Source organism: Chrysemys picta, chromosome 9, assembly GCF_011386835.1.
Source record: "Chrysemys picta bellii isolate R12L10 chromosome 9, ASM1138683v2, whole genome shotgun sequence".
In the NCBI taxonomy this organism is placed as follows: Eukaryota; Metazoa; Chordata; order Testudines; family Emydidae; genus Chrysemys; species Chrysemys picta.
This window is the reverse complement of record NC_088799.1, coordinates 36,184,879-36,208,471: the sequence shown is the minus strand read 5'-3', so window position 1 is coordinate 36,208,471 and position 23,593 is coordinate 36,184,879. Positions and strand designations below refer to the sequence as shown.

The 23,593-nt window shown below is 40.5% G+C and overlaps 1 protein-coding gene across 3 annotated transcripts in view; it reads left to right on the top strand.

Annotated features, from left to right (window-relative positions):
- The window catches only part of NYAP2 (neuronal tyrosine-phosphorylated phosphoinositide-3-kinase adaptor 2), a 174,561-nt gene that overhangs the window by 56,580 nt on the left and 94,388 nt on the right, over positions 1–23,593 (top strand). The gene's annotated exons all lie outside the window — the stretch shown is intronic.

The window sequence follows — 23,593 nt, the reverse complement described above, 5'->3', positions numbered from 1 at the left end:
TTTTCCAACATTGCACAATGAACAAAGGGCTACAGCAGCCACATTTTGAGAGGCCACTAGGAAGGCTGGGATATGAATGGTTGGACTCAGGCCCACATAATGCAGCATAGACACCAGAGCTCAAGGTTGGGACCCAGGGTTCAACAATTCCTAACCTAAGATTACAAATGAGTGTAGATGCTCAAACCCTAGATTAACAGACCCAGGGTCTGGCTAACTTGAGTTCTACAAACCTAGGGCATTGCAATGGACTCTATGCCAGTGGCGGATAGGCACATGCTTCTACAGCTAGAGGTGGGCAGCTGGGACAGGTACTGCCTCTGTCAGCACAGAATTCCCCCATACTAAGGGAATTTCTTGCAGGCTGCTTATGGACAGATTTAGGCCCATTTGTGATGTAAAGGGGCCAGGTCTCAGCAGAGAATCTGGCCCTTAGTCCTCAGGGTGGAATGAAGCCTTTTAACATATTTAATGTTTGAAAATCAGCTTCCACAGGCACACAATAAGTGTATTTAGTCAAGTTTTTCATTCGGTTATACCCAAACTAGGCTGAAAAAATCTTACAATACAGTAACAGTTTTTCTTTATTGTGGGTAGGGCGTGTCTAAGATTAAACCAGAAGCATAAAGAATAATTAGTCAGAAATGCATTATTGTAAATATAGCTTTTTTTATAAGTGTCTAACCCTCATTTCCACTTCCAGACTTTGTTAGAACCAGTAAGTGCAGAGGTGAGTACAAATGAAAAGTGATGGGGGCAGAGGAAAGGATGATCAACAGCTAAGGTGCCAACCCTTTTTCAGTTTGAGGTTTGAGGATAAATATTTCAAGATTTTGAGGCACTCAGATACTATGGTAAAAGAGGCCATAAAAGTACTTAAGATAAATAGGGAATTATCCTAAATTTCTCAAACTTCAGAAGGGGCTTAGTTGGAGTTTTCAGAGATTGATACTTTATGAAAAATCAGTTCATTCTTCCCCACTTTCTAATTCCTCCATGAATGATAAAAGAACAGAAGTACTTGTGTCACCTTAGAGTCACTTAGTCTCTAAGGTGCCACAAGTACTCCTGTTCTTTTTGCGGATACAGACTAATATGGCTGCTACTCTGAATCCGTGAATGATGGTGATACTAATGTTAGACTGATATTAGGCCCAAAGTTTCATATCAAGAGCCCCGCCTTCTCTCTCTGTAAATTAACAGGTGAACTCTTCTCTACTGAAATGTAATGGGCTCATTGAAATAATAGTCACTGCTTTCAATCCAATATAATTTCAATGAAAGAGTCTTATCGCAAGATAGTCATAACACCAAAACCTAGACTGTTATGCATTGCTGTAATACAGAACATCAAACTGTCTGCATTAAAATGTGCTGTCGATACTATCATTAACTGTGCATTGACAAACTATACTGTGTCAATGATCCAATTTTAATAGGGTCACATTTTCAGCCAACACAATTCTCCATAATTGCTTTTTTGGACCAGTTTCAAGCTGTGTGTAAATATTTAGTAGTAGTAGTGTGTGCAGGTTCCTCTGTTTCAGTTCATCTGCAGTGCAGCAAGTATGGTTCTATCCAGGCAGCACCTTAGCATGCTTACCATATTCCCCATCCCCGACTCTGCAAAACAAAGTAAGCCTCCTGCTTTGGTTCCCCCCTCCCCAAACCCTTAACAGCCCCTCTCCCAATTTTGGCACATATTTGTGTAATTATGATGAAAAGTGTACCAGTTCAGTCACAGTGTACTTGTCCATCCTTTACCATACATTTCTCTCGTCACGACAGAAGTACCAAACACTCCAACATTGTCATTACATACTAGATTTTATTGTGCTTGGGCTATGTCACTTTGAGGGGTGTGTACGTGTGTATGTTTATCATTAGAGTATGTGTCTCACTGCCCTCTTTCTGCCTGATCTGGCATGTGCTGGAGAACCTAGAAAGATGAAAAGGGATGGGATGACTAGATAGCTGCGGATAAGCCAAAAGCACATTCTGCCCTTGCACTTCAATGTGAGACCTCATTGCAGGTCCCCTTTATGCTCTTAGGCTTGGCCTTTCCTGAGAGACTGCCATTGTCAATTGTGTCAAATGGTAGTGAATTCTATTTTGGCTTTGTAATGTCAACAGCATTCTGCTAAATTAAAGTGACTCATCGTGGCTTGAGAGGCAAGTGTTCAGATACATAGCTGAATTGTAAGGGTGAAATCCTGGCCTAGCTGAATTCAACAGGAACTTTGCCAGAGAGGAAGGCTGACCCTATGGGTAGGGTGATACCCTAGTTGTTGGGATACCTGAGTCCAACCCCTGCTCTGCTGTAGACTTCCTGTGTGACTTAGGTCACTTAGCTTCACAGTGCCTCAGGTCCCATTCTGTAAAATGGGGATAATAGCACTTCCCTTCTTCACAGGGTTGTTGTGAGGATAAATATATTAGTGTGGGAAGTGTTCTGATACTATGGTCATGTGGGCTATAGAAATACCTTAGATCAATGGCTCCCAACCAGAGGTACATGTACCCCTGGGGGTACACAAAGATCTTCCAGGGGTACATCAGCTCATCTAGATTAGTGTTTCTCAAGGTCACAGGATGGATTTAGGGGGGTCGCAAGTGCAGGGCCGGCATCAGGGGGTGGCAAGCAGGGCAGTTGCCTGGGGCCCCATGCCACAAGGGGCCCCATGAAACTAAGTTACATGCTTCAGCCCCAGGTGACCGGTTCGGGCTTCCACCCTGAGTGGTGGGGCTCAGGCTTGTGGGGCCTGGGTAGTGGGCTCAGCTTCATACTTCTGAAAGGGGTACAGTAGTTGGGAAAGGTGAAGAACCATTGCTTTAGATAGACCTCAGTGGGGCCAGGATTTCACCATGAATCTTTTCTGCTCCATCCCCTTTTCTCCATTCCTTCCTTTCCCCAAACTGATCCATCCTCTGATTCCTTGGACCCAACTCCAGGACATTCGACCAAGTACAATCAGTGCCCTAGCTGCATCTCCCTCTAGGCCCAGCGATTCCCTCTACTTCCCCTGAGGTACCTCTTTCGCATCCCTTCTTCCTAAAGTGATAAAGTCAGGTGAACAAATATGAAAAACTATTTGAAAAGAACAGAGGGGAGGGGAAAAAAGGACAACAGAAGAGATGAGAATAATATCAAAGCTAGAAACAAAAAAGAGCAGCGGACTATTCTCTCTGGGACGTCCCTGTGATATTTAAGCCTCCTGCTGCATGCAAACATTTCATTAATATACTGAACAGATGATGACTTGATATTTTCCTAAGCCAAACAAATTGCTGCAGTACATTCTTGAAAATTGGCTAGGCATGTAGTTATAAAATACAGTAATTGCCAGCTGAATTTCTCCTTCACTGTAATCGGAGGCTTTTTACCCAAACACCTAGTTTTAGTGTTCTTGGGGTGTGAGGTAGGCTGGTTTTCTGGCTAAAGCCCAGGATTGGGAGCCAGAAAAGCTTGGTTCTGTTCCACAACTCGGTCCCAGACTTGACAACAGGGCAAGATACTTATTAGTAATTATTATTAGTTTTTATGACAGTGGGGCCTAGCAGGCCCAGCCACTAAGTTCTGATTATACTTCACAATGTACACACAGACTTTTTGGCCCAAGGACCACATTTGGGTGGGGAAATTGTAGGGCTGGGGCAGGGGGTTGGGGTGCGGGAGGGAATGTGGGATGTGGGAGGGGGTGCAATGTGCAGGAAGGGGCTCAGGGCAAGGGGTTGGGGCAGAGGAGGGGTGCGGGGTAAACGAAGGGGCTCAGGGAAGGGGGTTGGGGTGCAGGAGGAGGTGCAGAGTGTGGGAGGGGGCTCAGGACAGGGTGTTGGGGTGCAGGAGTGGGTGCGGAGTGCGGGAGGGGGCTTAGGGCAGGGGTGCAGGGAGGCATGTGGGAGGCGCTCAGGGCAGGGGGTTAGGGTGCAGGAGGGGTGCAGCAGATGGCTCATGGCAGGGGATTGGAGTTCAGGAGCAGTGTGGGGTGCAGCAGGGGGTTGGGGTGCAGCAGGTGGACAGGGGGTTGGGGGGTGTAGGAGGGGTGCAGGGTGTGGCAGGGGGCTCAGGGCAAAGGGTTGGGGTGCAGGGAAGGGTGCAGAGTGTGGGAGGGGGCTCAGGGTGGGAGGTTGGGGTGCAGGATGCAGGAGAGGTTCGGGGTGTGGGCTCCAGCCCGGCGCCACTTACCTGGAGCCGCTCCGGGTTGGCAGTGACGTGCACCGGGGCCAGGCACCTGCCCTGGCCCTGCACCGAGCCGCTCCCGGCCGGCACCATGTCCCTGTGGCCCCTGGGGGTGGGGGGCAGAGGGCTCCACGCACTGTCCTCGCCTGCGGGTTCCCCGTTCCCGGCCAATGGGAGCTGCGGATGGCGTTGCCTGCAGGCGAGGGCAGCGCACGGAGGCCTCTGTCCCCTCTCCCCCAGGGGCCACAGGGAAGTGGTGCCGGCCACTTCTGGGAGCCGCCTGTCATGCCACAGGGGTGGCAATCCCGTGGGCTGGATCCAAAGCCCTGACACGCTGGATCCGGCCTACGGGCCATAGTTTGTCCACCCCTGCTCTAAGCACTTGCAATCTAAGTAGACAAGGCAGACAAAGAGTGGGTGGAGGAAAAGCTAAAGTGGCTAGCTCGTGTGGTCACAGAGCGAGTCAGTGGCAGAGTCCAGTTCTTCCAATTCCCAATCCAGTGCTGTATCCAGTAGACAACACTGCCTTTTCCTGTTGGTCTCAAGTTTGGCACGCAAAATGAGTGGACACTTCTAAGAATGTAGTGTAGCTTCTCCATGCTGCTTCTGTATCTTGAAAATGTGATTAATAGTTACTAACCTACTTCATAAGATTAGTCACAAGGCAAAAGTCATTAAAATGTATAAATAGGCTTGGCAGAATTTGATTTTTATTTTTTATATTTTTGACAGATAATATCAATGTTTATTTGAAAAAACTTTTTTGAAGTTTTATCAATTTAAATTTTCACAGTTGCAGGAATTTATGCGGGGGTCAGACAATTGTTTAACTTTAAATCTCAGCATATACGGTCTTTAAAGTTTTATAAGCCATTAAAACACAAATTGTCAACATCACATGTCAAAATGTACAAAGTAAATATCCTTTCACTAGTTCCTTTGTAACCAGCCTAATTCATTAGTCTGAACCACTGGACTTTTACTCTAAATTCTTAAAGTGCATTTTTCTTTCTTTGCCGATCTGTAAATTTTGATTATCGATGAAAACATTTTTTCATAGGTTTGTGTGTGTACAGTGAAATCAACATTTACCAATTTAAAATCTTTCAAGCCTATTTACAAAGCTTTTGGAGATCTTTGCACTTCTATAATGGCCTCCATCCAAAGTTTTCCATTACAGGCTGAGTGCTTATTTTCTGATGTCTTTCCCACAGTAGCTCTTTCTATTTTAAAACCTAAAACGTACTTGCTATAAATTGATGGGTTGAAACGACAGACAAGACACTGCTTTATATCTAACCTGTTTCTTCTGTGACTGAGTTCAGCGTCTTTCCCTTTGCTGTGTGCTTTTGCAGGACTCACTCTTCATTACTGATTGCATTAGCAATAAACAGATAAAATGTGCATGATGTAAACTCGTTAGCCATGGTTTATTTTAGCTCCCAGAGCATTTGTATAAAGATTAAATGATACATAAAGAATTTTAAAATGTTTTATTAATATGAATAAATTATGCAAAGACAAGAAACAAGGTCAGACTTGAATAGTTTTGGGGCATAAGTGATTGATGATAAAAGTCCTGTCTCATACCTGCTTGTGCCTTGCTTCTACTTATTTATTTTTAATAGTCCCAGCTACACTGAAACAGGAACTTCAAAATTATGTAGTAAGGGCATGGTCCTGGAAAAATCCAAGGTTGAATTGGCTGGGAACGGTGAACCACGGCCACTACTGCGGGGGGCCGTGCCTGCAGACGGTCAACATAAACAAATGTCTCGCGGCCCGCCAGTGGATACCTTGATGGGCCATGTGCTGAAGGTTGCCGACCCCTGAGCTAGCCTAAAAGTAGAAAATGTAGCAAATGCAGGAGGATAAACAGTCTTAATACAGTAGAACCTCAGAGTTACAAACACCAGAATTACGAACTGACTGGTCAACCACACACCTCATTTGGAAAAAGAAGTACGCAATCAGGCAGCAGAGCGGAAAAAAACAAGCAAACACTGTACAGTACAGTACTGCATTAAATGTAAACTACTAAAAAAGAGAAAGTTTTTAAAAAATTGACAAGGTTAGGAAACTGTTTCTGTGCTTGTTTCATTTCAATTAGGATGATTAAAAGCAGCATTTTTCTTCTGCACAGTAAAGTTTCAAAGCTGTATTAAGTCAATGTTCAGTTGTAAACTGTTGAAAGAACCACCATAACGTTTTATTCAGAGTTATGAACATTTCAGAGTTATGAACAATCTCCATTCCCAATGTGTTCATACTCTGAGGTTCTACTGTATCTAGAAAGGGTGGGTAGAGCTGGCTGAAACTCTTCTGATGGAACAGATTCCTTTTGTAAAATGGTGTTTCATTGAAACTGAAATGTTCTGTGAGAACTTGTTCATTTCAACAAAATTTCATATAGGGAACAGTTTGAAAAGCATCTATTTAAGATAGAAGTGTTGTGTTCTAAAAATCTCATAACGAACAGTTCAGTTTTTCATATCAAAACTTTTTGAAACAGATTTTACATTTAAAAAAACATCAATTCAAATTAAACATTTTATTGAAAATGTGTTGATTTGACCTGAAATGACATTGTTTTTAAAAATTCATATAATGCGAAATCATTCTTTTTTTTCCATTCTGATCCAGAAATGGAAATTCCAGTTGCCACACAGCTCTAATTATGTGACCCTGGATGGAAATAAACACAGCTATTAGAACTGAACTAGGGTTTTTCTGGGAAGTAGGAATTCCAAGCTTTGTTGGGACAGGGGATCAAATAGGGATGTCTATAGACGGTGAAGTCAGTGGGGACTGAGAGCATCACAAAAAGGACAAATGTGAATGTGGTGATGCATTATACAAGTTTAGGGCATTAAGCTGGACTTGACCTCTGGTTCCAAAAGCAAAATGCAAGTGACTTTATCCACTTTGACACATGGGAAACAAATGTCTATCTCTTTCATAGCCTCTGATATTACGTTCTAACACTGCCTATCTGAATTGTCTCTGTTAAAGCTGTAATGACTGACTTAAACCTTATATGAAAGTCATGTCTATGGATTTTTAAAAAGTATCTTTAACTGCTGTCATAACCATGTCCCATCATTAATAAATGGGGACTTTGGTCTTTAATTTCTCTCCAGTATTTTCTACTTCGAATAAAAGTAAAAAGTATTCATAGACTATTTTTTTTCTTTTTTTGACTCCTGTTTCAGTTCATCATTTTTGAGGCCCAAAACAATTGTATTGTATCTCTGTCATATGCTGTGTATTTCTGACACACAAGTGTATTTCTAGCTGTCACTTTGTACTATTTGCAGTATATAAGTGCGAAATTCTAATAACGGGCTCTAGCATCTGTCTGCTTCCCTTTTTTTTCTGTTGTGCACTGCATGATTCCATGAAGACATTGCCATGTTTTTCTCCTGGAGTTAATCATTAAAGCCAGTGCTATTCACTTTTACTACATTTTAAGGTAGTATATCTGCTCCGAGCACAGATTTCAGGTGGTCTGATATTCCTAGTGTATTCCTGAATGAAGAAAACACCCTGTTCAGGTCTGAAAAAAAATACTCAGATACGGCTATCACAATTTTTTTGTTGATGTGGGTCTTCTCTGACACACATTGATTGCCTGTCACATTCTGTAAATCAAAATTATGTATGTGTGTGTTCCATAATACCGCTGCTAAAAAAGAATCTAATTGTTCTTCCACTCAGCTTGAAGGGGAATAAACACACACTAATGAACATAAGCCTAAAGGACTCATAAGTGATATAAAAATTATAATTCATATTTATTTTTATCAGCAACTCGGGAATCATAGATGTAGACATGGAAAAGGCTCATTAGACCACCCAGTTTCTCACCCTAACAATGCAGAATGCTATTTCCCTGGTGATATTTTCCAGCATATTGTGTTTTCATGAAATAGGGGTCCTATTGCTTCAGTTAATTTTGGGTTTAAATCAAAAGTGTTTTGAAGAAATTGATAGGTACAGTGATAGTAAACTACCCATCCACACTGGTAGCTGTGTGTACCTACAGCTGTAATACAAGTCCAAAACGTTGTGGGTTTGGTTTCAACAAGATTTGCAAGCAAACCTTTTCTTTGAGTTTCCTCTTCTTCCCTGAGGGAACACTTGGGTTCTGAATTCAGGGCGAGTTCAGATTTTGGTTATGGCTTCCTATGGCTTGCTGGTAGGTCCCTTTGGTTTGCCTCCCAGCATAGGATGGACCTGACTGAATAATAGCCTAGGTGGCAGGGAGGGAAGCTCAAAAACTGGAAGGCTAAAAGCACTTAAAATTTATTATTTAAAAAAATATATGATTTTAAGCCAATCTCATGATTGATTTTGTTGTTTTGTTTTGAGACCTAACACAGGATTATTGAATGTTTGGGACTGGCAATACTTTAGTGGTCCCTCTGCCCTGTACCTCTGACCTTCCTGCTCCTGCCAAACAAAGCATTCATTATGCATTAAGCAATAAAGTATCCACTTGCTTTTATTTAACAAAATGGCTAGCTTTTATTTAGTATACAATAGAAAGGAAAATCCAAGGAAAATCCTCTCTATAGAACAATACACTAGTCTAGCCACATACAGAAACTTACAGTAACAGGTTTCTATGTATAACCTCACTATCTTCAGATCTCTTCAGTTCAGGAGATAACAGACACTATTCTACAGATGCATACAGGTCCAGCACTAGTGTGTGGACTAGGAAATTACTAATATTTTGATTCTCCAGTATTCCCAGGAGTACAGCTACTCACATGGACTCCAGTTTAGCCACTGTATTGTCCAGAACTCCTTAATCTTTTATTTATTATATTTGATTATTATGCAAAGTTCATGTGTAAAACTGGACTAAAATATATTTGCTTGGAAGCTGTTTTTAGCCTCCATGTACACAGAATATGAACAGAGCAACCATGGAAGGAACAGGACATGAATATGCATAGGCCTCTCCAGCCTAAGAAATTTCTATCTAACTCTTAAAATGATTTGCTTTTGGGTCATCCTACCAAAAAGTAAATGTTCTGCTGCCAGTGCAAGAAAGAGCACAGTAGTAGGTGTGCAGTATTACAGTAATTATTGTCTATCTGTGCCCTGAGGAGGGGGTGGGAAGAAGTGGTTAGTGGTCTTCCTCTAAACAGAGAAGCTATAGGACTCCGCTGTAACGAATGCAAAGCTGAGTCTATGTTGAAGCTACTGGATGTACAGCTATCCTTTAATACTTCCTAGTTCCCAGACTGACTGACCTGGCCTGTGATACCTAGTGTATTCACACAGGGCCTCCTTAAATTCTGGCCTGGATTAAGACATCATTGAATAGAACATATTGCTGTAGGCTAAAATTTTCAAAAAGGCCTAAATCCCTGAAAGTTTTGCCAGCAATCTTGCAAAATTAGTAATAAAAATAATCCTTAACCCAACAAAAAGAACAAAACAATGTTGTGCTCTTTTACACCTCTTTGGAAAATGAGGCTCAGACTTCATTTAACTACAGCATCCCACTCTGTTCTGGAACAATGTCACACCACTGCAACACACAGCAAGCATTCTTTTGGAAAGTTCAAATGTGGAGCATACATAGGTATAATTCAACTAATGTCATGTCTTACCTCCCCTTACAGAGGGGTGGTTTTTTTTTTTCTGGAAAAAGCCAGAGCCTCACACAGACTTTCACAGAATGGAAGACAACACTTTTTGTTGAATTGGGCATGGATTTCATTTCACTGCAGCTTCACAAGCTGTACTGAAAATCCTTTGGGTTATATAGGAAGGATGCCAATCAGCTACAGTAGATCCACTTTCTTTCCATTTTCAGGGGCAATTTCTGAGTGATAGAAATTCAACACATACTGATTTTTTTCAAGGTAATCTGCTCACCTGCAATTATTATAGCCATAGCTGGTATTTCATTCCTGACCATGAAACTCTGTGTTTAAGGCCCCATAGGATTTACTTCAGTGGACTTTGGTTCATGCTTCTAATACTTAAGAGAATAAGCATCCCCTTTTCCAACCCTTTGTGAATACATAGGAGAAGAAAATTTAAAATCAAATGTTGACTTTGCACAAGCACAACTCTCATTGATTTCAGTGGGAGATGCATGCACATGTCAGCAGGCAGAATTTGCTTCTTAATATGAATTTTATGCTGGAGCATTATGGTAAGTACATGTAAATGACACGCAGTCCTTTGCTGGGTAGTTTCTTTCAGTGAGCTAATTTAAATCAATGAGTCTTAACCATATTCTCACATTGTGCCATGCAATTTTAAATCAACTTTGTTTATAAAAATATAATTTCTGTTTTTCCCCATTTTCTCTCAGTATAGGTGCTTAGTTTATTATAACCATCCATCTGACAAAACTGGCTTAGTAACTGGCATCCATCAAGGCAGGGAAAGATTTCTTTTTATTTTCAAATGTAGGCATAAAGTATGTAATATTCTCTTGTGGTGATAACTATCATTTTGTTATGAATAGATATGTCATGAAGAGAGCCACATAGAGCTGTTCATTGGGAAATTTGAATGTTAGTGAACAAGCCCCTGCAGCCCTTTAGGCTTGGATGCAAAGCGACTCTGAAAGCTGCCAATATTGATGTACAGTATTTGATTCGGTTGTTTTATCAGCCTGAGACCAGTCGGGGGGGAGAGTGAGAGAACAGACTCTATTTTCAAAACCATATGAGATGCATTGCACATAGTGCATTGCGTTCTGTATAATGTCCATATACAGTCACACCTCTGAAAAATGTGCTTAATTTTCAGAGGTTGCAGTAATTTTGCAAGGTACAAGAAGCTGGTAGTGCTGAGATACGATACATTTATTTCATATGCTGGCTATCAAGGAATGAGTGGGTATCTTGCTTCCAAAATATAATGGGCTAGATTGTGGATGGTGCCGCCACTTTGCACCATGCTGCTGACATATTCTGGCTATAAAGCCAAGATAACGGGCTCAAGGAGGAATATTCCAGTGGAAAGGGGATTCTCTAGTAATGTAGAGACACTACTTTTCCTCCTAACAGTGGATGGGATGTGGCCAGGGTGCAGCCAGGAGGTGTCTATGCTGGGGACAGTTAGCAGCTGTAGTAAGTCAGAGCAACTGTCAGGCTGTTCTGACTGTGCCTGCAGATCAGCCCTACATGCAGGGGTCCCATGACCAGGGAAGTACCAAGGTGGGCTTTCTGCCACCTTTGCAGCTCCTTCGGACTTACGCTGTGCCTTCCTCGTTATAGATGAAAATCTGGCCCCAAATTTTTAATCACATAAATTACTACTAAAACACAGCACATCAGCAACTTTTCATTTTAAAGTTGAATGGGATTCCTATGTATTAAGGGTCAATTTTCAATGCAGCATCTAAAAATGCACCTGAAATATTTGAGAACACACCTGTTTGTGTAGGCAAAACCCTGTATTCTGTTTACACAGGCGTTTGCACACAAAATTACCTGATTTTCATGCAACAAACCGGGGGGAGGGGGAGGGTTGCTTGTAAGGGTGAGGGACTGCCTAAAGGGTGAAGCTGGCAGAGTAGCTGCAGAAAGCAATTCAAGCAATTACAGCTGCCCTGGAAGGAGGTGGTGACATCAAAACCAGCACGGCCCCCCTTCCTCCTCCTCATCCCCTTTACCCAGAACTGCAGGCAAGAAACCCTCTGGGGGCACTAGGACCCAGGGAGCATTCCACTCACATGGCTTTAGGGAGAATCCAGCTGGAGAAGCAATTCAAGCAGGGGATTGGAGCCTATGGATACTGATGTCTCAGGCTATTCTCTGCAGTTTTCATTCTGAACATTCTGCCACTGGCTATTTGCTCCAACCCACTACCTTAGCAAGACAAAACTAACGAAACCTCAGAATGAATATGCTCTTTGCAGTTAGCATGCTGATCCCTCTGTTTTTATGTTCTAGCCCTTTTCCCTATCCTTTCTCTGTCATGTCTGGGTAGCCTGAATCTCTTCACGGCACAGACTGTTTCGTATTCTATAGCTGTACAGCACAAGAGGGGCCAAATTTTCAATTGACCCCCTAGGCATTACCGTTATAAGCATCATTATTATTTTAAGTAGCAGTAGTAGTGTACAAATATTATAAGTCTGATTATGTTCTCATATGGGTTTCACACTGATTCAACTGTGGTGACTTCAGTGGTGTTTCCCCTGCTTTACAGACCAGGATGAGGCTGCACGGGCCCAGCTTTGTTGGCCTTCTGAAAATCTCACCCTACACCTTCTGCTGTGGGAACTGACATGCTATTTAAAACCCTTAATGTTTCCTTTTGCACTTGCTACTTGAGCTGTATATTTAAAAGCAAAGTAAACTCATATTGATTAGATTGCCTTAGAAAAGTGTCCGTAAATCATTGTTGGAAATAAGCCTGCTGCTGGAAAGTCTAGAGACAAGGTAATACTTTGGCAAGCAAAGCACAGCTCCTGTGTGCTTGACTTCCAAATCCCACTTCCGAGAGCTCCAACATGTTTCATTTGTTTGTGCCAAGTCTAAACTTTTTCCAGTATCTGAGTCAAAAAGGAAGTCTTTATTCCTTTCTATAAATTTCCTCCCATGAGAAATTGTCTTATCTATCTAAGAATCCTCTGTCTACTGATCCAAGCCATAGAAGCATTGTAGCAGCTAAAATTCACAACTAGAGGCTTTCATATGTTAATTAATTTACATATTTCATTTCAATAATTACTTACTCATTCATCCACATGCATTCTGGATGCTGCCCCCACATGATTTTCCATTGAAAGTGACAAGCGTACAACTTTGTTATATCTCCACCCATTTCTGATAAGGTGCAAACGTGCATTCCATTCAGGTGAACAGAAATTTGCACTCAGTTTAAATATTGCATATGACAGGTTTCTAATCTGAAGTCACTCTGAGGAAGCGTATGAGCTCTTCATCTCCCATGCAAAAATTTTAAAACGTAGCCAATCAGAACCCGCTTCACTGATGTTCATTAAGCTTCCCCTATGTTCAAAAACTAGGAATGTTTTTAGGCTGTTTTTTATCTGTCTCTAGATTGTGACACTGAAGCATCATCGTCCAGCCCTGAGGGCAGAGCACTGGAGATACTCCACCTCAGCAAGATTTTACACAACGCTACACCCCTGTAAGGGGAGCAGGATAGTACTCACTTGTGTTGCCAGCAAGCCATGGCAATCCATGGCTCCACCTACTCTGTCTCTTTCTGTCCCTTTAGGGGCACATTGCATTTCCTGAGGAGTAGTTGGTGAGCAATTCTGCCTAGGAGAGCTGCATATCTTTATATGATCCCTTTATTCATATCAGGTTTGCTGTAAACATAATATACCACAGTTCTATTTTAAGACTCTTTTTAAAGTACCTTCTCTAAATTCCAATTATTGGTAGATTTCCAGTGCTTTTATTATGAAAATAAATATCAGTAGGGGCATGGTAAGCCTTTCTTTTGAGAGACAATATTAGACCCTTTATTCAACCCTGCTGTGAACAGTCTCGATTAGTAGCCTAAAAATTTCTGCTTTTGTAACCTATCGCCCAGTGTGTGTGTTATGTATCTCCCTTCATGCCCAGTGAGTCTATTTCAACATGCAGTTGCAGGGCATGGCCTTTAGGTCAAACTGAATAGGCTAACACAGCTAGTGCCAAAGTTCCCAATTCAATCCCTAGTGGTGGCCAGGATGGTGAATGTCTGGTTCGGGAGTGGGAGGCCCTGGGAGGGCGCTAAGGGCTAGTCGGGGGAGCTGGCAGGAACATAGGGACAGTGGGGGAGCCCTCTATGCCCCCACTGCAATTCTCCATGGCAGGGGAGGGGGGTTCTGGGGATCAGGACTTCTGACCCATGGGGGATGGGTGTGCACCAGAGCTCAGGGCTTTAGCTGCGGGGTAGGAAGGGGGGAGGAGGAGGGAGGGGTGGGCTTGGGGCTTTAGCTCCATGGGGCTAAAATATTTACCGGAGCTCCACTCCGGACAGCTCTGGCTGAATTTAAGCCCTGCTCATGCTACAGGGGTTTAGCTTATCTCTAACTATTATAGGTCAGGGTGAGACCTAGTGTGGAAACCAGATTATCCCACATCTGCCTACTGAGAAGTTCTGAGAATGAGGGATCCGATCTGGTACAGATATTGCTATGTCCTATGACTCGAAGCAAAACTCCTCTGAATTGAGTGGCTGCCCCATCTCTGTAAAGGGAAGAGCCATAACCCCTGATTCAAAATCAATTTCTGGCTCTGGATCCAAATTTCTGAGCTCAGACCCATCTCTTAATTTTCAGATGTTTTATGTTAATGGGGAAACAGCTAGTAGAATTACATGCTAGTCTGCTGGGAAATGATTTTGCTGGATGTATAATATAGTATCAGAAAGAGCTCCAGGCTACATGAATCTTCTCTTGCAAATGGTATAGATAATAGCACAAACCAAAGGAAACTCCTGTGAATCATCTCAGTGATTTCAGCAGGACTACACATGTGGGTAAGGGAGATAACTTGCATGTGTAATGTTTACAGGATCAAACCCTATGTTTATAGACTTGACTTCGGTAAAAAAGGAGCCAAGCCTAGCAGTTCACAGCAGTACTGAGTGCTGTGTCATAAGAGACCTGACTTCTCGAGCAGCATCTCATCTCTTGCCACTAAAGAGGAGGCATATGGCAGAAATAAAATATTTCATCTGCATGGAAGTATGTGTTGGTTGCTCACTGCATCAGCTGCTCCTGCTGGCCAGTACAGCAAGTGACATTGGGGTTGACCTTTGTGGCTCTTTACTTGCACTTCAGGCCTGTGTTTTAATGTTACAGGTTTTATTATCTTCCGGATTCTGGTAAGATGCTGATGTGGGATCATCATGAGCCATTAGGATCTTTGGTTTGATTGGGCTGTAGCACAGTGCAGAAATTCTATGCTTGGGAGAGGATGGGAAAAAATACAAGCAGAATCCTTTTAATTTTGAAAGCTCCTGCTGTTCATGTGTGCAGTTCCCAGAATCCATGGTTGTGATCCTACCTTTTCTGCCCCCTCACATCTATCACTGTTAGTCTCTAAGGTGCCACAAGTACTCCTGTTCTTTTTGCGGATACAGACTAACACAGCTGCTACTCTGAAACCTATTATATCTCATGGACTCATGAAATCATGTTTGAGGATAAAAATTGTGGATGCCTAAAAACTGAAGATACTAGTTCCAATTTACAAATATAATTTTATGCTAATCTTGAAAGGGCTTTTCTGATACAAAGTTAAATGTGTCATCCTAATATATACATACATAATTTATTCCAATGGGGAATAGACATTTCAAAGCCACTTCAGTCCTTTATCTTCAGAACATTTGAAGTGAACAGAGAATGTGCATATTAATTGGCATAAGAGTAAACAAGGGGTTAAAATATCCTAAAATAAGTTACTGTTTGCTTAACTGTGACAATACTAATTGCTTTGAGTAATAAATTGCTATTTATTCAGTGAAGAGACTGCCTGTAGTCAGAATACACGCAGTTCTTGAGTCAGATATTAGCACTGTATATACATTTTATTGTCTTTCAGCATAGTTCATTTCTGTAATATCTTATTTTTTCTCCTGCCTCTGAATTAATGTATCCCGTTGGACTAGACTGACCTACTATGGAAGTTATACCAGCTGGATCTATAAGATTCCTATGGTAGCAGGCTTTGCAATGATTTGTGGTACACTACGCACAGATACACACTCCTGTGGGTTTTACCATTGCTGGAGACCCACAGCCTGGATTTTGCCAGCTAACCCAAGAGATGAATCAGGCCAGCAACTGTTATCAAGTGTCTCTCCTTGCTCAGAATAAGGAGCAGTCACTACTATAACTTCCTTTGGGTTCCCATAGCCAGAACAAGAAGCCTCTTTTTATAGAGGCAGAGCACAGCTCTGTATGGCTTGTGAATGACAAAGGTACATGCAAAGGTTCTGTGCGAATAATATCATACCTTGCAATTCCATGGCATCTTCTAGCTACGAACCTCAAAAGTAGTGTTACATTATCATATACAGGAGCACAGAAGGAGCATAGATATCTTGCAGTGGATATGAAGTACCTAAAATGAACGCTTGTGCCTGAGGCATGAAACCAATAGATTATAGGTCTGAACTGGTAAGAAGGGCTCAGGGAAGACGTGACTCTACAGTATTTGAACATCATGGGATTTAAGCAACCACAATAATTCTGAATCCCTCCAGCTTTACTCAGAACTGTGATATTATAAGGTATTTGCAGTTTCTAAAATAAATATATAAAACATATAATTGTGTTAGTTTGCTGTACAGCATTTTAATTACATTTCTGCAAGTAACTAGTGAAGTAATTTCCATAGAGCAAAGTAACAGAATAACTTTCAACCCATTATTTGTAACACACATTAGGGGAAAAAAAAGTGAGGTAGAAAGACTCCACTGTCTGACAAGCAATCTCCAAATATTAAGCAAATGCCACCATTTCTGTTTGGCCAGTATTTCTTAATTAATGTAAATTCTCTGCCTTCAGTATCCAACTTCAGAGTTAAGAAGCTTTTTATTATGACTGACTAGTAAAGCAAAATGGAATTAAAAAAATAACCAGTACTCTGTAGGGTTTTATTATTTGTTCAGGATGTTGACCCCTTTATTTATTGTTGTTTGTAATAAAATAAGTCATAATAATCATATCAAAGCCCTTCAGTTGCCCCTTTCATCTATCCAAGCACCTAAACATTAACTACGTTAGACTCAGAAAGAGAGAAAGATCATTTCACCTACCAAGGAAATGCAGCTTCTTCTAGGGTAGAATGTGGCACTTTTTCAACAACTCTATATCATAGTTTGAGTCAGAAAGTGAAGGCTGCCATATTCAGTTGCCAGTATAACACTGGCACTCAACCTTTCCAAACTATTGTACCCTTTTCAGGAGTCTGATTTGTCTTGCATACCCCCAAGTTTCACCCCACTTAAAAACTATTTGCTTACAAAATCAGACATAAAATACAAGCGTCACAGCACGCTATTACTGAAAAATTGCTTACCTTCTCATTTTTACCATATAATTATAAAATAAATCAATTGGAATATAAATATTGTACTTACATTTCAGTGTATAGTATATAGAGCAGTATAAACAAGTCATTGTATGAAATTTTAGTTTGTACTGACTTCATTAATGTTTTTTTATGTAGCCTGTTGTAGAACTAGGCAAATAACTAGATGAGTTGATGTACCCCCTGGAGGACCTCTGCGTTCTCCCAGTGGTATGTGTACTCCTGATTGAGAACCACTGCATTATAATACATGGGTAGAATTTAAATAGGCTGAGTAGTTATTTGGGCAGGACACCAGAGCTATCAACCTAGAGATGGGCAAACTATTGTTATTAATAGCATTTTCTACAAATTTAGTATGTTTTTTAGGTTAGTGAATTCTAACCCTGCCTTGCCCAATTCTGACCTCAAAAAGGACTCACTTGAGATGGCAACCCCAAATCTGAGGCCACAACTTGGTCCATCAGGTTCTGAGTTCAGTTGTGTTCAGAGTTCTTGTGAACTGGGATTCCCTCCTTTCCCTGTTGTCAGATCAGCTTTGTTCATCATCTATTGTTCCTCAATCTTGATGAAATCCTGGCCCCTTCAAAGTCAATTGTAAAGCTCCGATATCATAGCATTTAAGGCCAGAAGGAATCATCAGATCAACTAATTTGACCTCCTGTGGATCGCATCACCAAACCAATACTGCATCAAGCCCAACAACCAGTATTAGACCAAAGTGTTTTTGCCATCAGGAGACTAAACTATTATGTGCCACAAACAGACAACAGAAAGGACTGAGGTGCACCAACACCTGAGGCCCCTGCAATGGTAGGGAATTTATTTAGTGAGATATACCCAGCTGATCCTAGCATTGACTTCAGTGGGGAAAGGATTATAGCCTATGTATTTAAAAAAGACAAAAACCTAGCTTGAAAAATAATGACTGTGCATGTTTTAGATACTACAGTTTTCCTCTTAATTTAAGGTAAATCCTGTCTTATATGAGTGTTGGAATTGGACTCTAAGTGTCAAATTGTAGCTGTCTCTAGGGGAGTAAGAGGAGGCAGGAAGTTCTGTTGACCCCTAATTCATCAAAGAAGGAGGTAGCTAGTGTTCTGGCAATGTTCAGTGGCCCAAAAGGGGCATGACCAGGTGAGCTGTATGAAGCGCACATTACATACTTAGCCACTATATGTCATATTAATGTCCCACACGGCATCTCCAGCTCCAAGAGCCATCACTTTACTCTGTCCATAACATGGGTGCTTTACAAGATTAAATGTTATCACTGTGAAATTCACCCCTTATCTTATTTTTTGCTGACAAATGTCCAGTTTTATTTTTGTTTTGTTTTTTTAACGTTACTTGGGCACATTTTTTCTATGTCATAGAAGCTGTTGAACCTAACCAGTTCAAACTGAAATTTCCCAAGGGAATAATCCAAATCTGCATTTCCATATATATTAATAAACTGTAACATTTTCAGCAACTCATATAATACACATTTGAAATGAGAGAGAACCTGTTACCAGTACAAAGGAGAGCACAGGCTCTTTCCTGTCAAAAGTAATGGAGTGAGATCATCTACACAATTATTTCTAGTAGCTGGTCTCAATAGTCCTCTATGCAGCAAAGTATATATAAATCTTTCTGAGTCTGCTATGCTGTAGCAGGACATTCTAGCTCCAGCCAGCTCCTACTTACAAGTTGGAGGAGTACATAAATAAATCCTTTAATTCTCTCAGTAGCTCAAGGCATTGTAATGTTGGAGAAACAACTTCAGTGAGTTTGTTTGTTTGGGGGGAAGACAAAGGCAGGTCCAAATCATTTTGATTTCATTTATACTGGTATAAGTCTGGAGTGACTCTGTTCACTTGGACTGAGTTATTCTGGATTTTAGCTTGTGTACCTGAGATCAGGATTTGGCTCACTGCCTCTAATGAATGGGAGAAAAGTGCCAAACATGCTTCTAAAGAGCACCCGCTGCTGTGCAACTAACAATTGCATCAATAGCGTGAGACGGGTATTAACCTTTTGTAACCATGTCATGTAATGGGGACCAGGAACAGTAGGCTAATCTTTTACTAGCATTTGTGTCACATCTTTGATACAGGTGGTAGCTTTAGAAGAAGCTGTGGCTTATTTTGTCCTTTGGGGAGCTTCAGGGATGAATTTGGCTTTGTGTGTCTGCCCTACTAATAAAGGCCATTGTGGTGGTTACTAGTGTACATGTGTAAGAATTAGACACAAAATGAAAAAAAATGTCCTTTGGCTACTTGCTTGGGACACAGCAGGTTTGTTCTGGCTATTTGTGTTCATACTTCTGTCTTGTTATAGGTGCAGACACTGCACACCTCCTGGAGGGGCAGGTCTCAGGAAATCTTCAGTAGTTAGTGTCATGAAAACTGTTGGAGGGCAAATATAGTAGAGGTGTAAAGTTTACTATTTAACTGGCATGCAATTTATTGTATTGGTGCACCTTGAGCCAACTGAAAGCACCACCATTCCCTGGCAGGTGTGTGGGTAGTTTAATATGTCAATGTAATTTATGGCACTGGCATACTCTTAGCCGTGGGTGTGTGTGTGGGAGTAGTAGTAAGCATCTCTTTCAAGAGTAGGTGCTGATTGCTAGACATTTCAAAGTGACCTCCAAATGCCCACTTCTCTGCCAAATAGGAGACTTCACATGATTTACTATACTATAGGAGTACCACAGCTTTTAAAGAAGGGAAAAAGCCCAAGACGAATCAAAATCTTTTGGAATGTCAGCCTATGATGACTTGTGGATAATTTAGAAGTAAATTTGGAATATACCATAAAGATTTGCACATCTAGAGGAAACAGAATTTTTATTGGGGAGTGTAAGATCATTCGAAGGGATGATAAAATCCACATGCATTTTTCCTGGTCCTACATTTTCTTAGACAAAGGGGAAAACCACCATCACAGTGAAAGTTGTGTACATGAATTTCTGAGGACAGAATTTGGCCTATGGTATACAATCTAAACATCTCTATATGGAAGTGAAATCATTACTTCTGATTAGTGTATTCTATTCACAACATTGTATACATACAAATGTGCCTATATATATATATATATATATAAATACAGTAGAATTAAGGATTAAAGTGGATCTCTTACCTGCTTCCTTCAATATGTTTAAATGGTAATCCTCTTTAAATGATGTGACGCGCATTTTTTGTTGTGGAGAATCAGAGGATTATACTATCAGAACAATTTATGGAAAGATTAGCAGAGACATAGTTGATCGTTTAAATCAGCCACCGGTTGGTTGGTTGATTGGTTGGTAGTTTTTAATTATTAATATTCAAATTATGGAGGAAAACTTCGAGTTCTACCTTTGATTTTTTTTTTGCTTGAAAATCCCTCTGGTATCGACGCCTGTTATGATTCAATAATAAATTGGTTGTAAACATGTACTAGTTTATATATAAGTGCACCACTGCCTCTAATGGATGGAATATGTCAGACATGTTCAATATCTAGCCTTTTGTAATAGATTTGCTTTCTACTGGCTGGAAGTTAGAAAAGAGAACAGACATGGAAATAGGATTGTGAACCAATAGAGATTCTCCCTGAGGTCATGTGACAGAGAGCTGCTTTTGGAGCATATAATCATGAATGTGCTATTATTTCATCTGGTACACAGTGTGTATTTAATATAAGCTGTAGCTTATCCTCTCAGGAAGTATGTAATTAAACCAAAAAAGATGGGTTCTTATGATTCCCCAGAAATCAAAGGGAGGGCGGGCAGCATAATGTGATCCACAGGGCTTGCTCTTGCTCAAGTGAGCTGTAGAAAAATGGCCTTAGCTTTTGGAAACAGAGGTATATTTATTGCCAGATCCCTTACTCAGTATTATCCCAATGAAGGGTCACTTCAAACAGGGTATTAAAATGGGAGCAAGTTAAACATTTTACCCACTGACAATAAGTATTGAGTGGAAGTTGTTTGTATTGTGACAAAAGCCATGTGGTTCAGGTATACGTAACTGAGTATGTATGTAACTAGCTGTCTGAATGGTTTGGATATCTGTCACAGATATAATCCCCATTCATTTTACTGTGTTGCTGAAGGCTTATAACTGAAACACACTTTGTGTTCGCATTCCAGAAATATAAGCATCAATAAGCACAGCATTCCAGAACTGATAAGTACCGCAGGAACAATGCTGTGTGCAGAACTGTCATCCCCAGTATATTTTGGTACCTGTCTCTATACATTCAGATCCAAGTCAGCTGAGTTTCCCTTCTCATATATCTATGATTTACTTAAATTGTTCCAGGTTATTTTGTCTCCTGAGAATCTGAACTGCATTCCCATTATCCATTCATGTTCCACGCTTGTACCTCACTACCTTGTTGCTGCTCACACTGCAGATTCATGTGGATTTGATGGGATACTAAGGGGGAGTTTACATTTCCCCTGTATGGAGCATTTTTCCCTTGCATTCTTTTTATTCCAAAGGGATTGATTAGACCCCATGATTTTTATTTCCTGAGATGCGTGTATGTCTACAGTCATAGATGAGTACCTGGAAGTACAGATCAATCCATGGTGCTACATTTCTAAACTAATACTCTTTTTTGCAAGACCAATTTTCTCTCTTCTTCCAAAAGATTCAGCTTTAACTTTTGATGTTTGGGATTTGTCCTGTGGGCAGGTACTTGTCACACTGCTATAAAATCTGAGCTGAGTCTAAGCACTACTGTTAAAGTTTCAAGCATACAATCAATATCAAATACTACAGATAGACACAGACTGATAAAATGCACTAATTATATCTCGCCAGATGTTGTTCTCACTACATACAAAATTTAGAAGTAAACTGTTTGCTACCCTAAAATAACATGGGATGAGCATTTTTTAATGTTTTATTATTTTATTGTTGTTTATTATTTGTACTATGGTAGCACCTAGGGAGCCCTGGACACAGGCCAGGACCCCGCCGTGCTTGGAGGTGTACAAACCCAGAACAAAAGGAGGATCCCTGGTTCAAAGAGCTTACAATTTTGTAAAGTCTTCAGATTTTCATGTAGCGTCAGTAATAGAAAGTGCTTGGGATATGGCAGTAAATATAGATTTTACATTGTAACTTGATTTTTGACTTGACAATGATTTCGGTGAACATCCCTATGAAATTTTATAAACCAGAGATAAGAGTGAAAAAAGCCATGTAGGAAACCATTTAAAAAGAAAAGTCAGAGTGGGAAACAGAAAAATATATTTAAAATAAAAAAGTCAAATTAACTACTTAAAGTAGTGTTATTTTAGGGGGTTTCAACAGTTTGATAACAATATAAAAGCAGTATTTGTAGAATTGCAGTAGCTATTTCATAGTTAAAACTGAAACTGATTTCCTATTATTACTGATTTTTAAACTTCACCCTCTAACTACTTCAGAGAGAGAAAGAGAGATTCTTCCTGAACATTTGCCTACTGCATCTTATCCCAGAGGTGGCTATTACCTGAAAAGTTTGGTAAAAATCAGAAGAGACGTTTTTATGCTGTGATGAGTTGAAAATTTTACCCAACATTCTCTTCTGAAGACTTTTCTGTGTTGGCTTATAATAGCTACAGAATGGTTTTGCCTGGTTTGATTTTTAGCCTTTTGAAGAGAAAAAATGTATATATTGCTGAAGAGCTAGAAGGGAAATTAAAAAGTTATAAATAGCTTGTGATACTCCACTCTGATGTAGGATATATGGGCTCATTAAAGCAGGACTATAAAATAAAGCCAGTGGGTAGGTAGGTCCCTGAGGGGAAAAGAAGATCTGGCCCAAATCAGCCATGACACACCAACATGTCTGGAACACAAGAAGGAATTGTGAAAGTGAAGGACCTGTATACTATCTAAAAGAGGTTTTGCAAGTTAAGAACATGGGCTTTCTCCATCTTGTCACTGACAGTTTAGGCCCATTTCTCTTAGAACTGGTCAGTATTTTTGGAATGTAAGAAAAAAATAATGTTTCAAAATTTTGAAAAATAAATAAGAAAAAGTATTGACATTTGGGGCAAAATTTCCTTCTCATGCACACAATGAACTATTTACAGAGCTGGTTAAAATGTTTCAAATTAAAAAAGAAGGAAAAAAATAAAATTCTTAATTTTTATCCCCTTTTGTTGACCATCTCAAATCTCTACCCTTTAATTCCTAAGGCTAGATCCATATCTCAGTTATATTATTTTAGATCAGGGTACCTCTTTGGACTTACTGTGGATTTACACCATTGTAACTGACCTCACAATCTCTTTTTATTTTCATTGTCTCTGATTAAGTTAGCTAAGTGCACAGATTAAAAAAAAAACTAAAAAATATCCACACATTCCCATTCCATTGAAATTTATATCACTGAA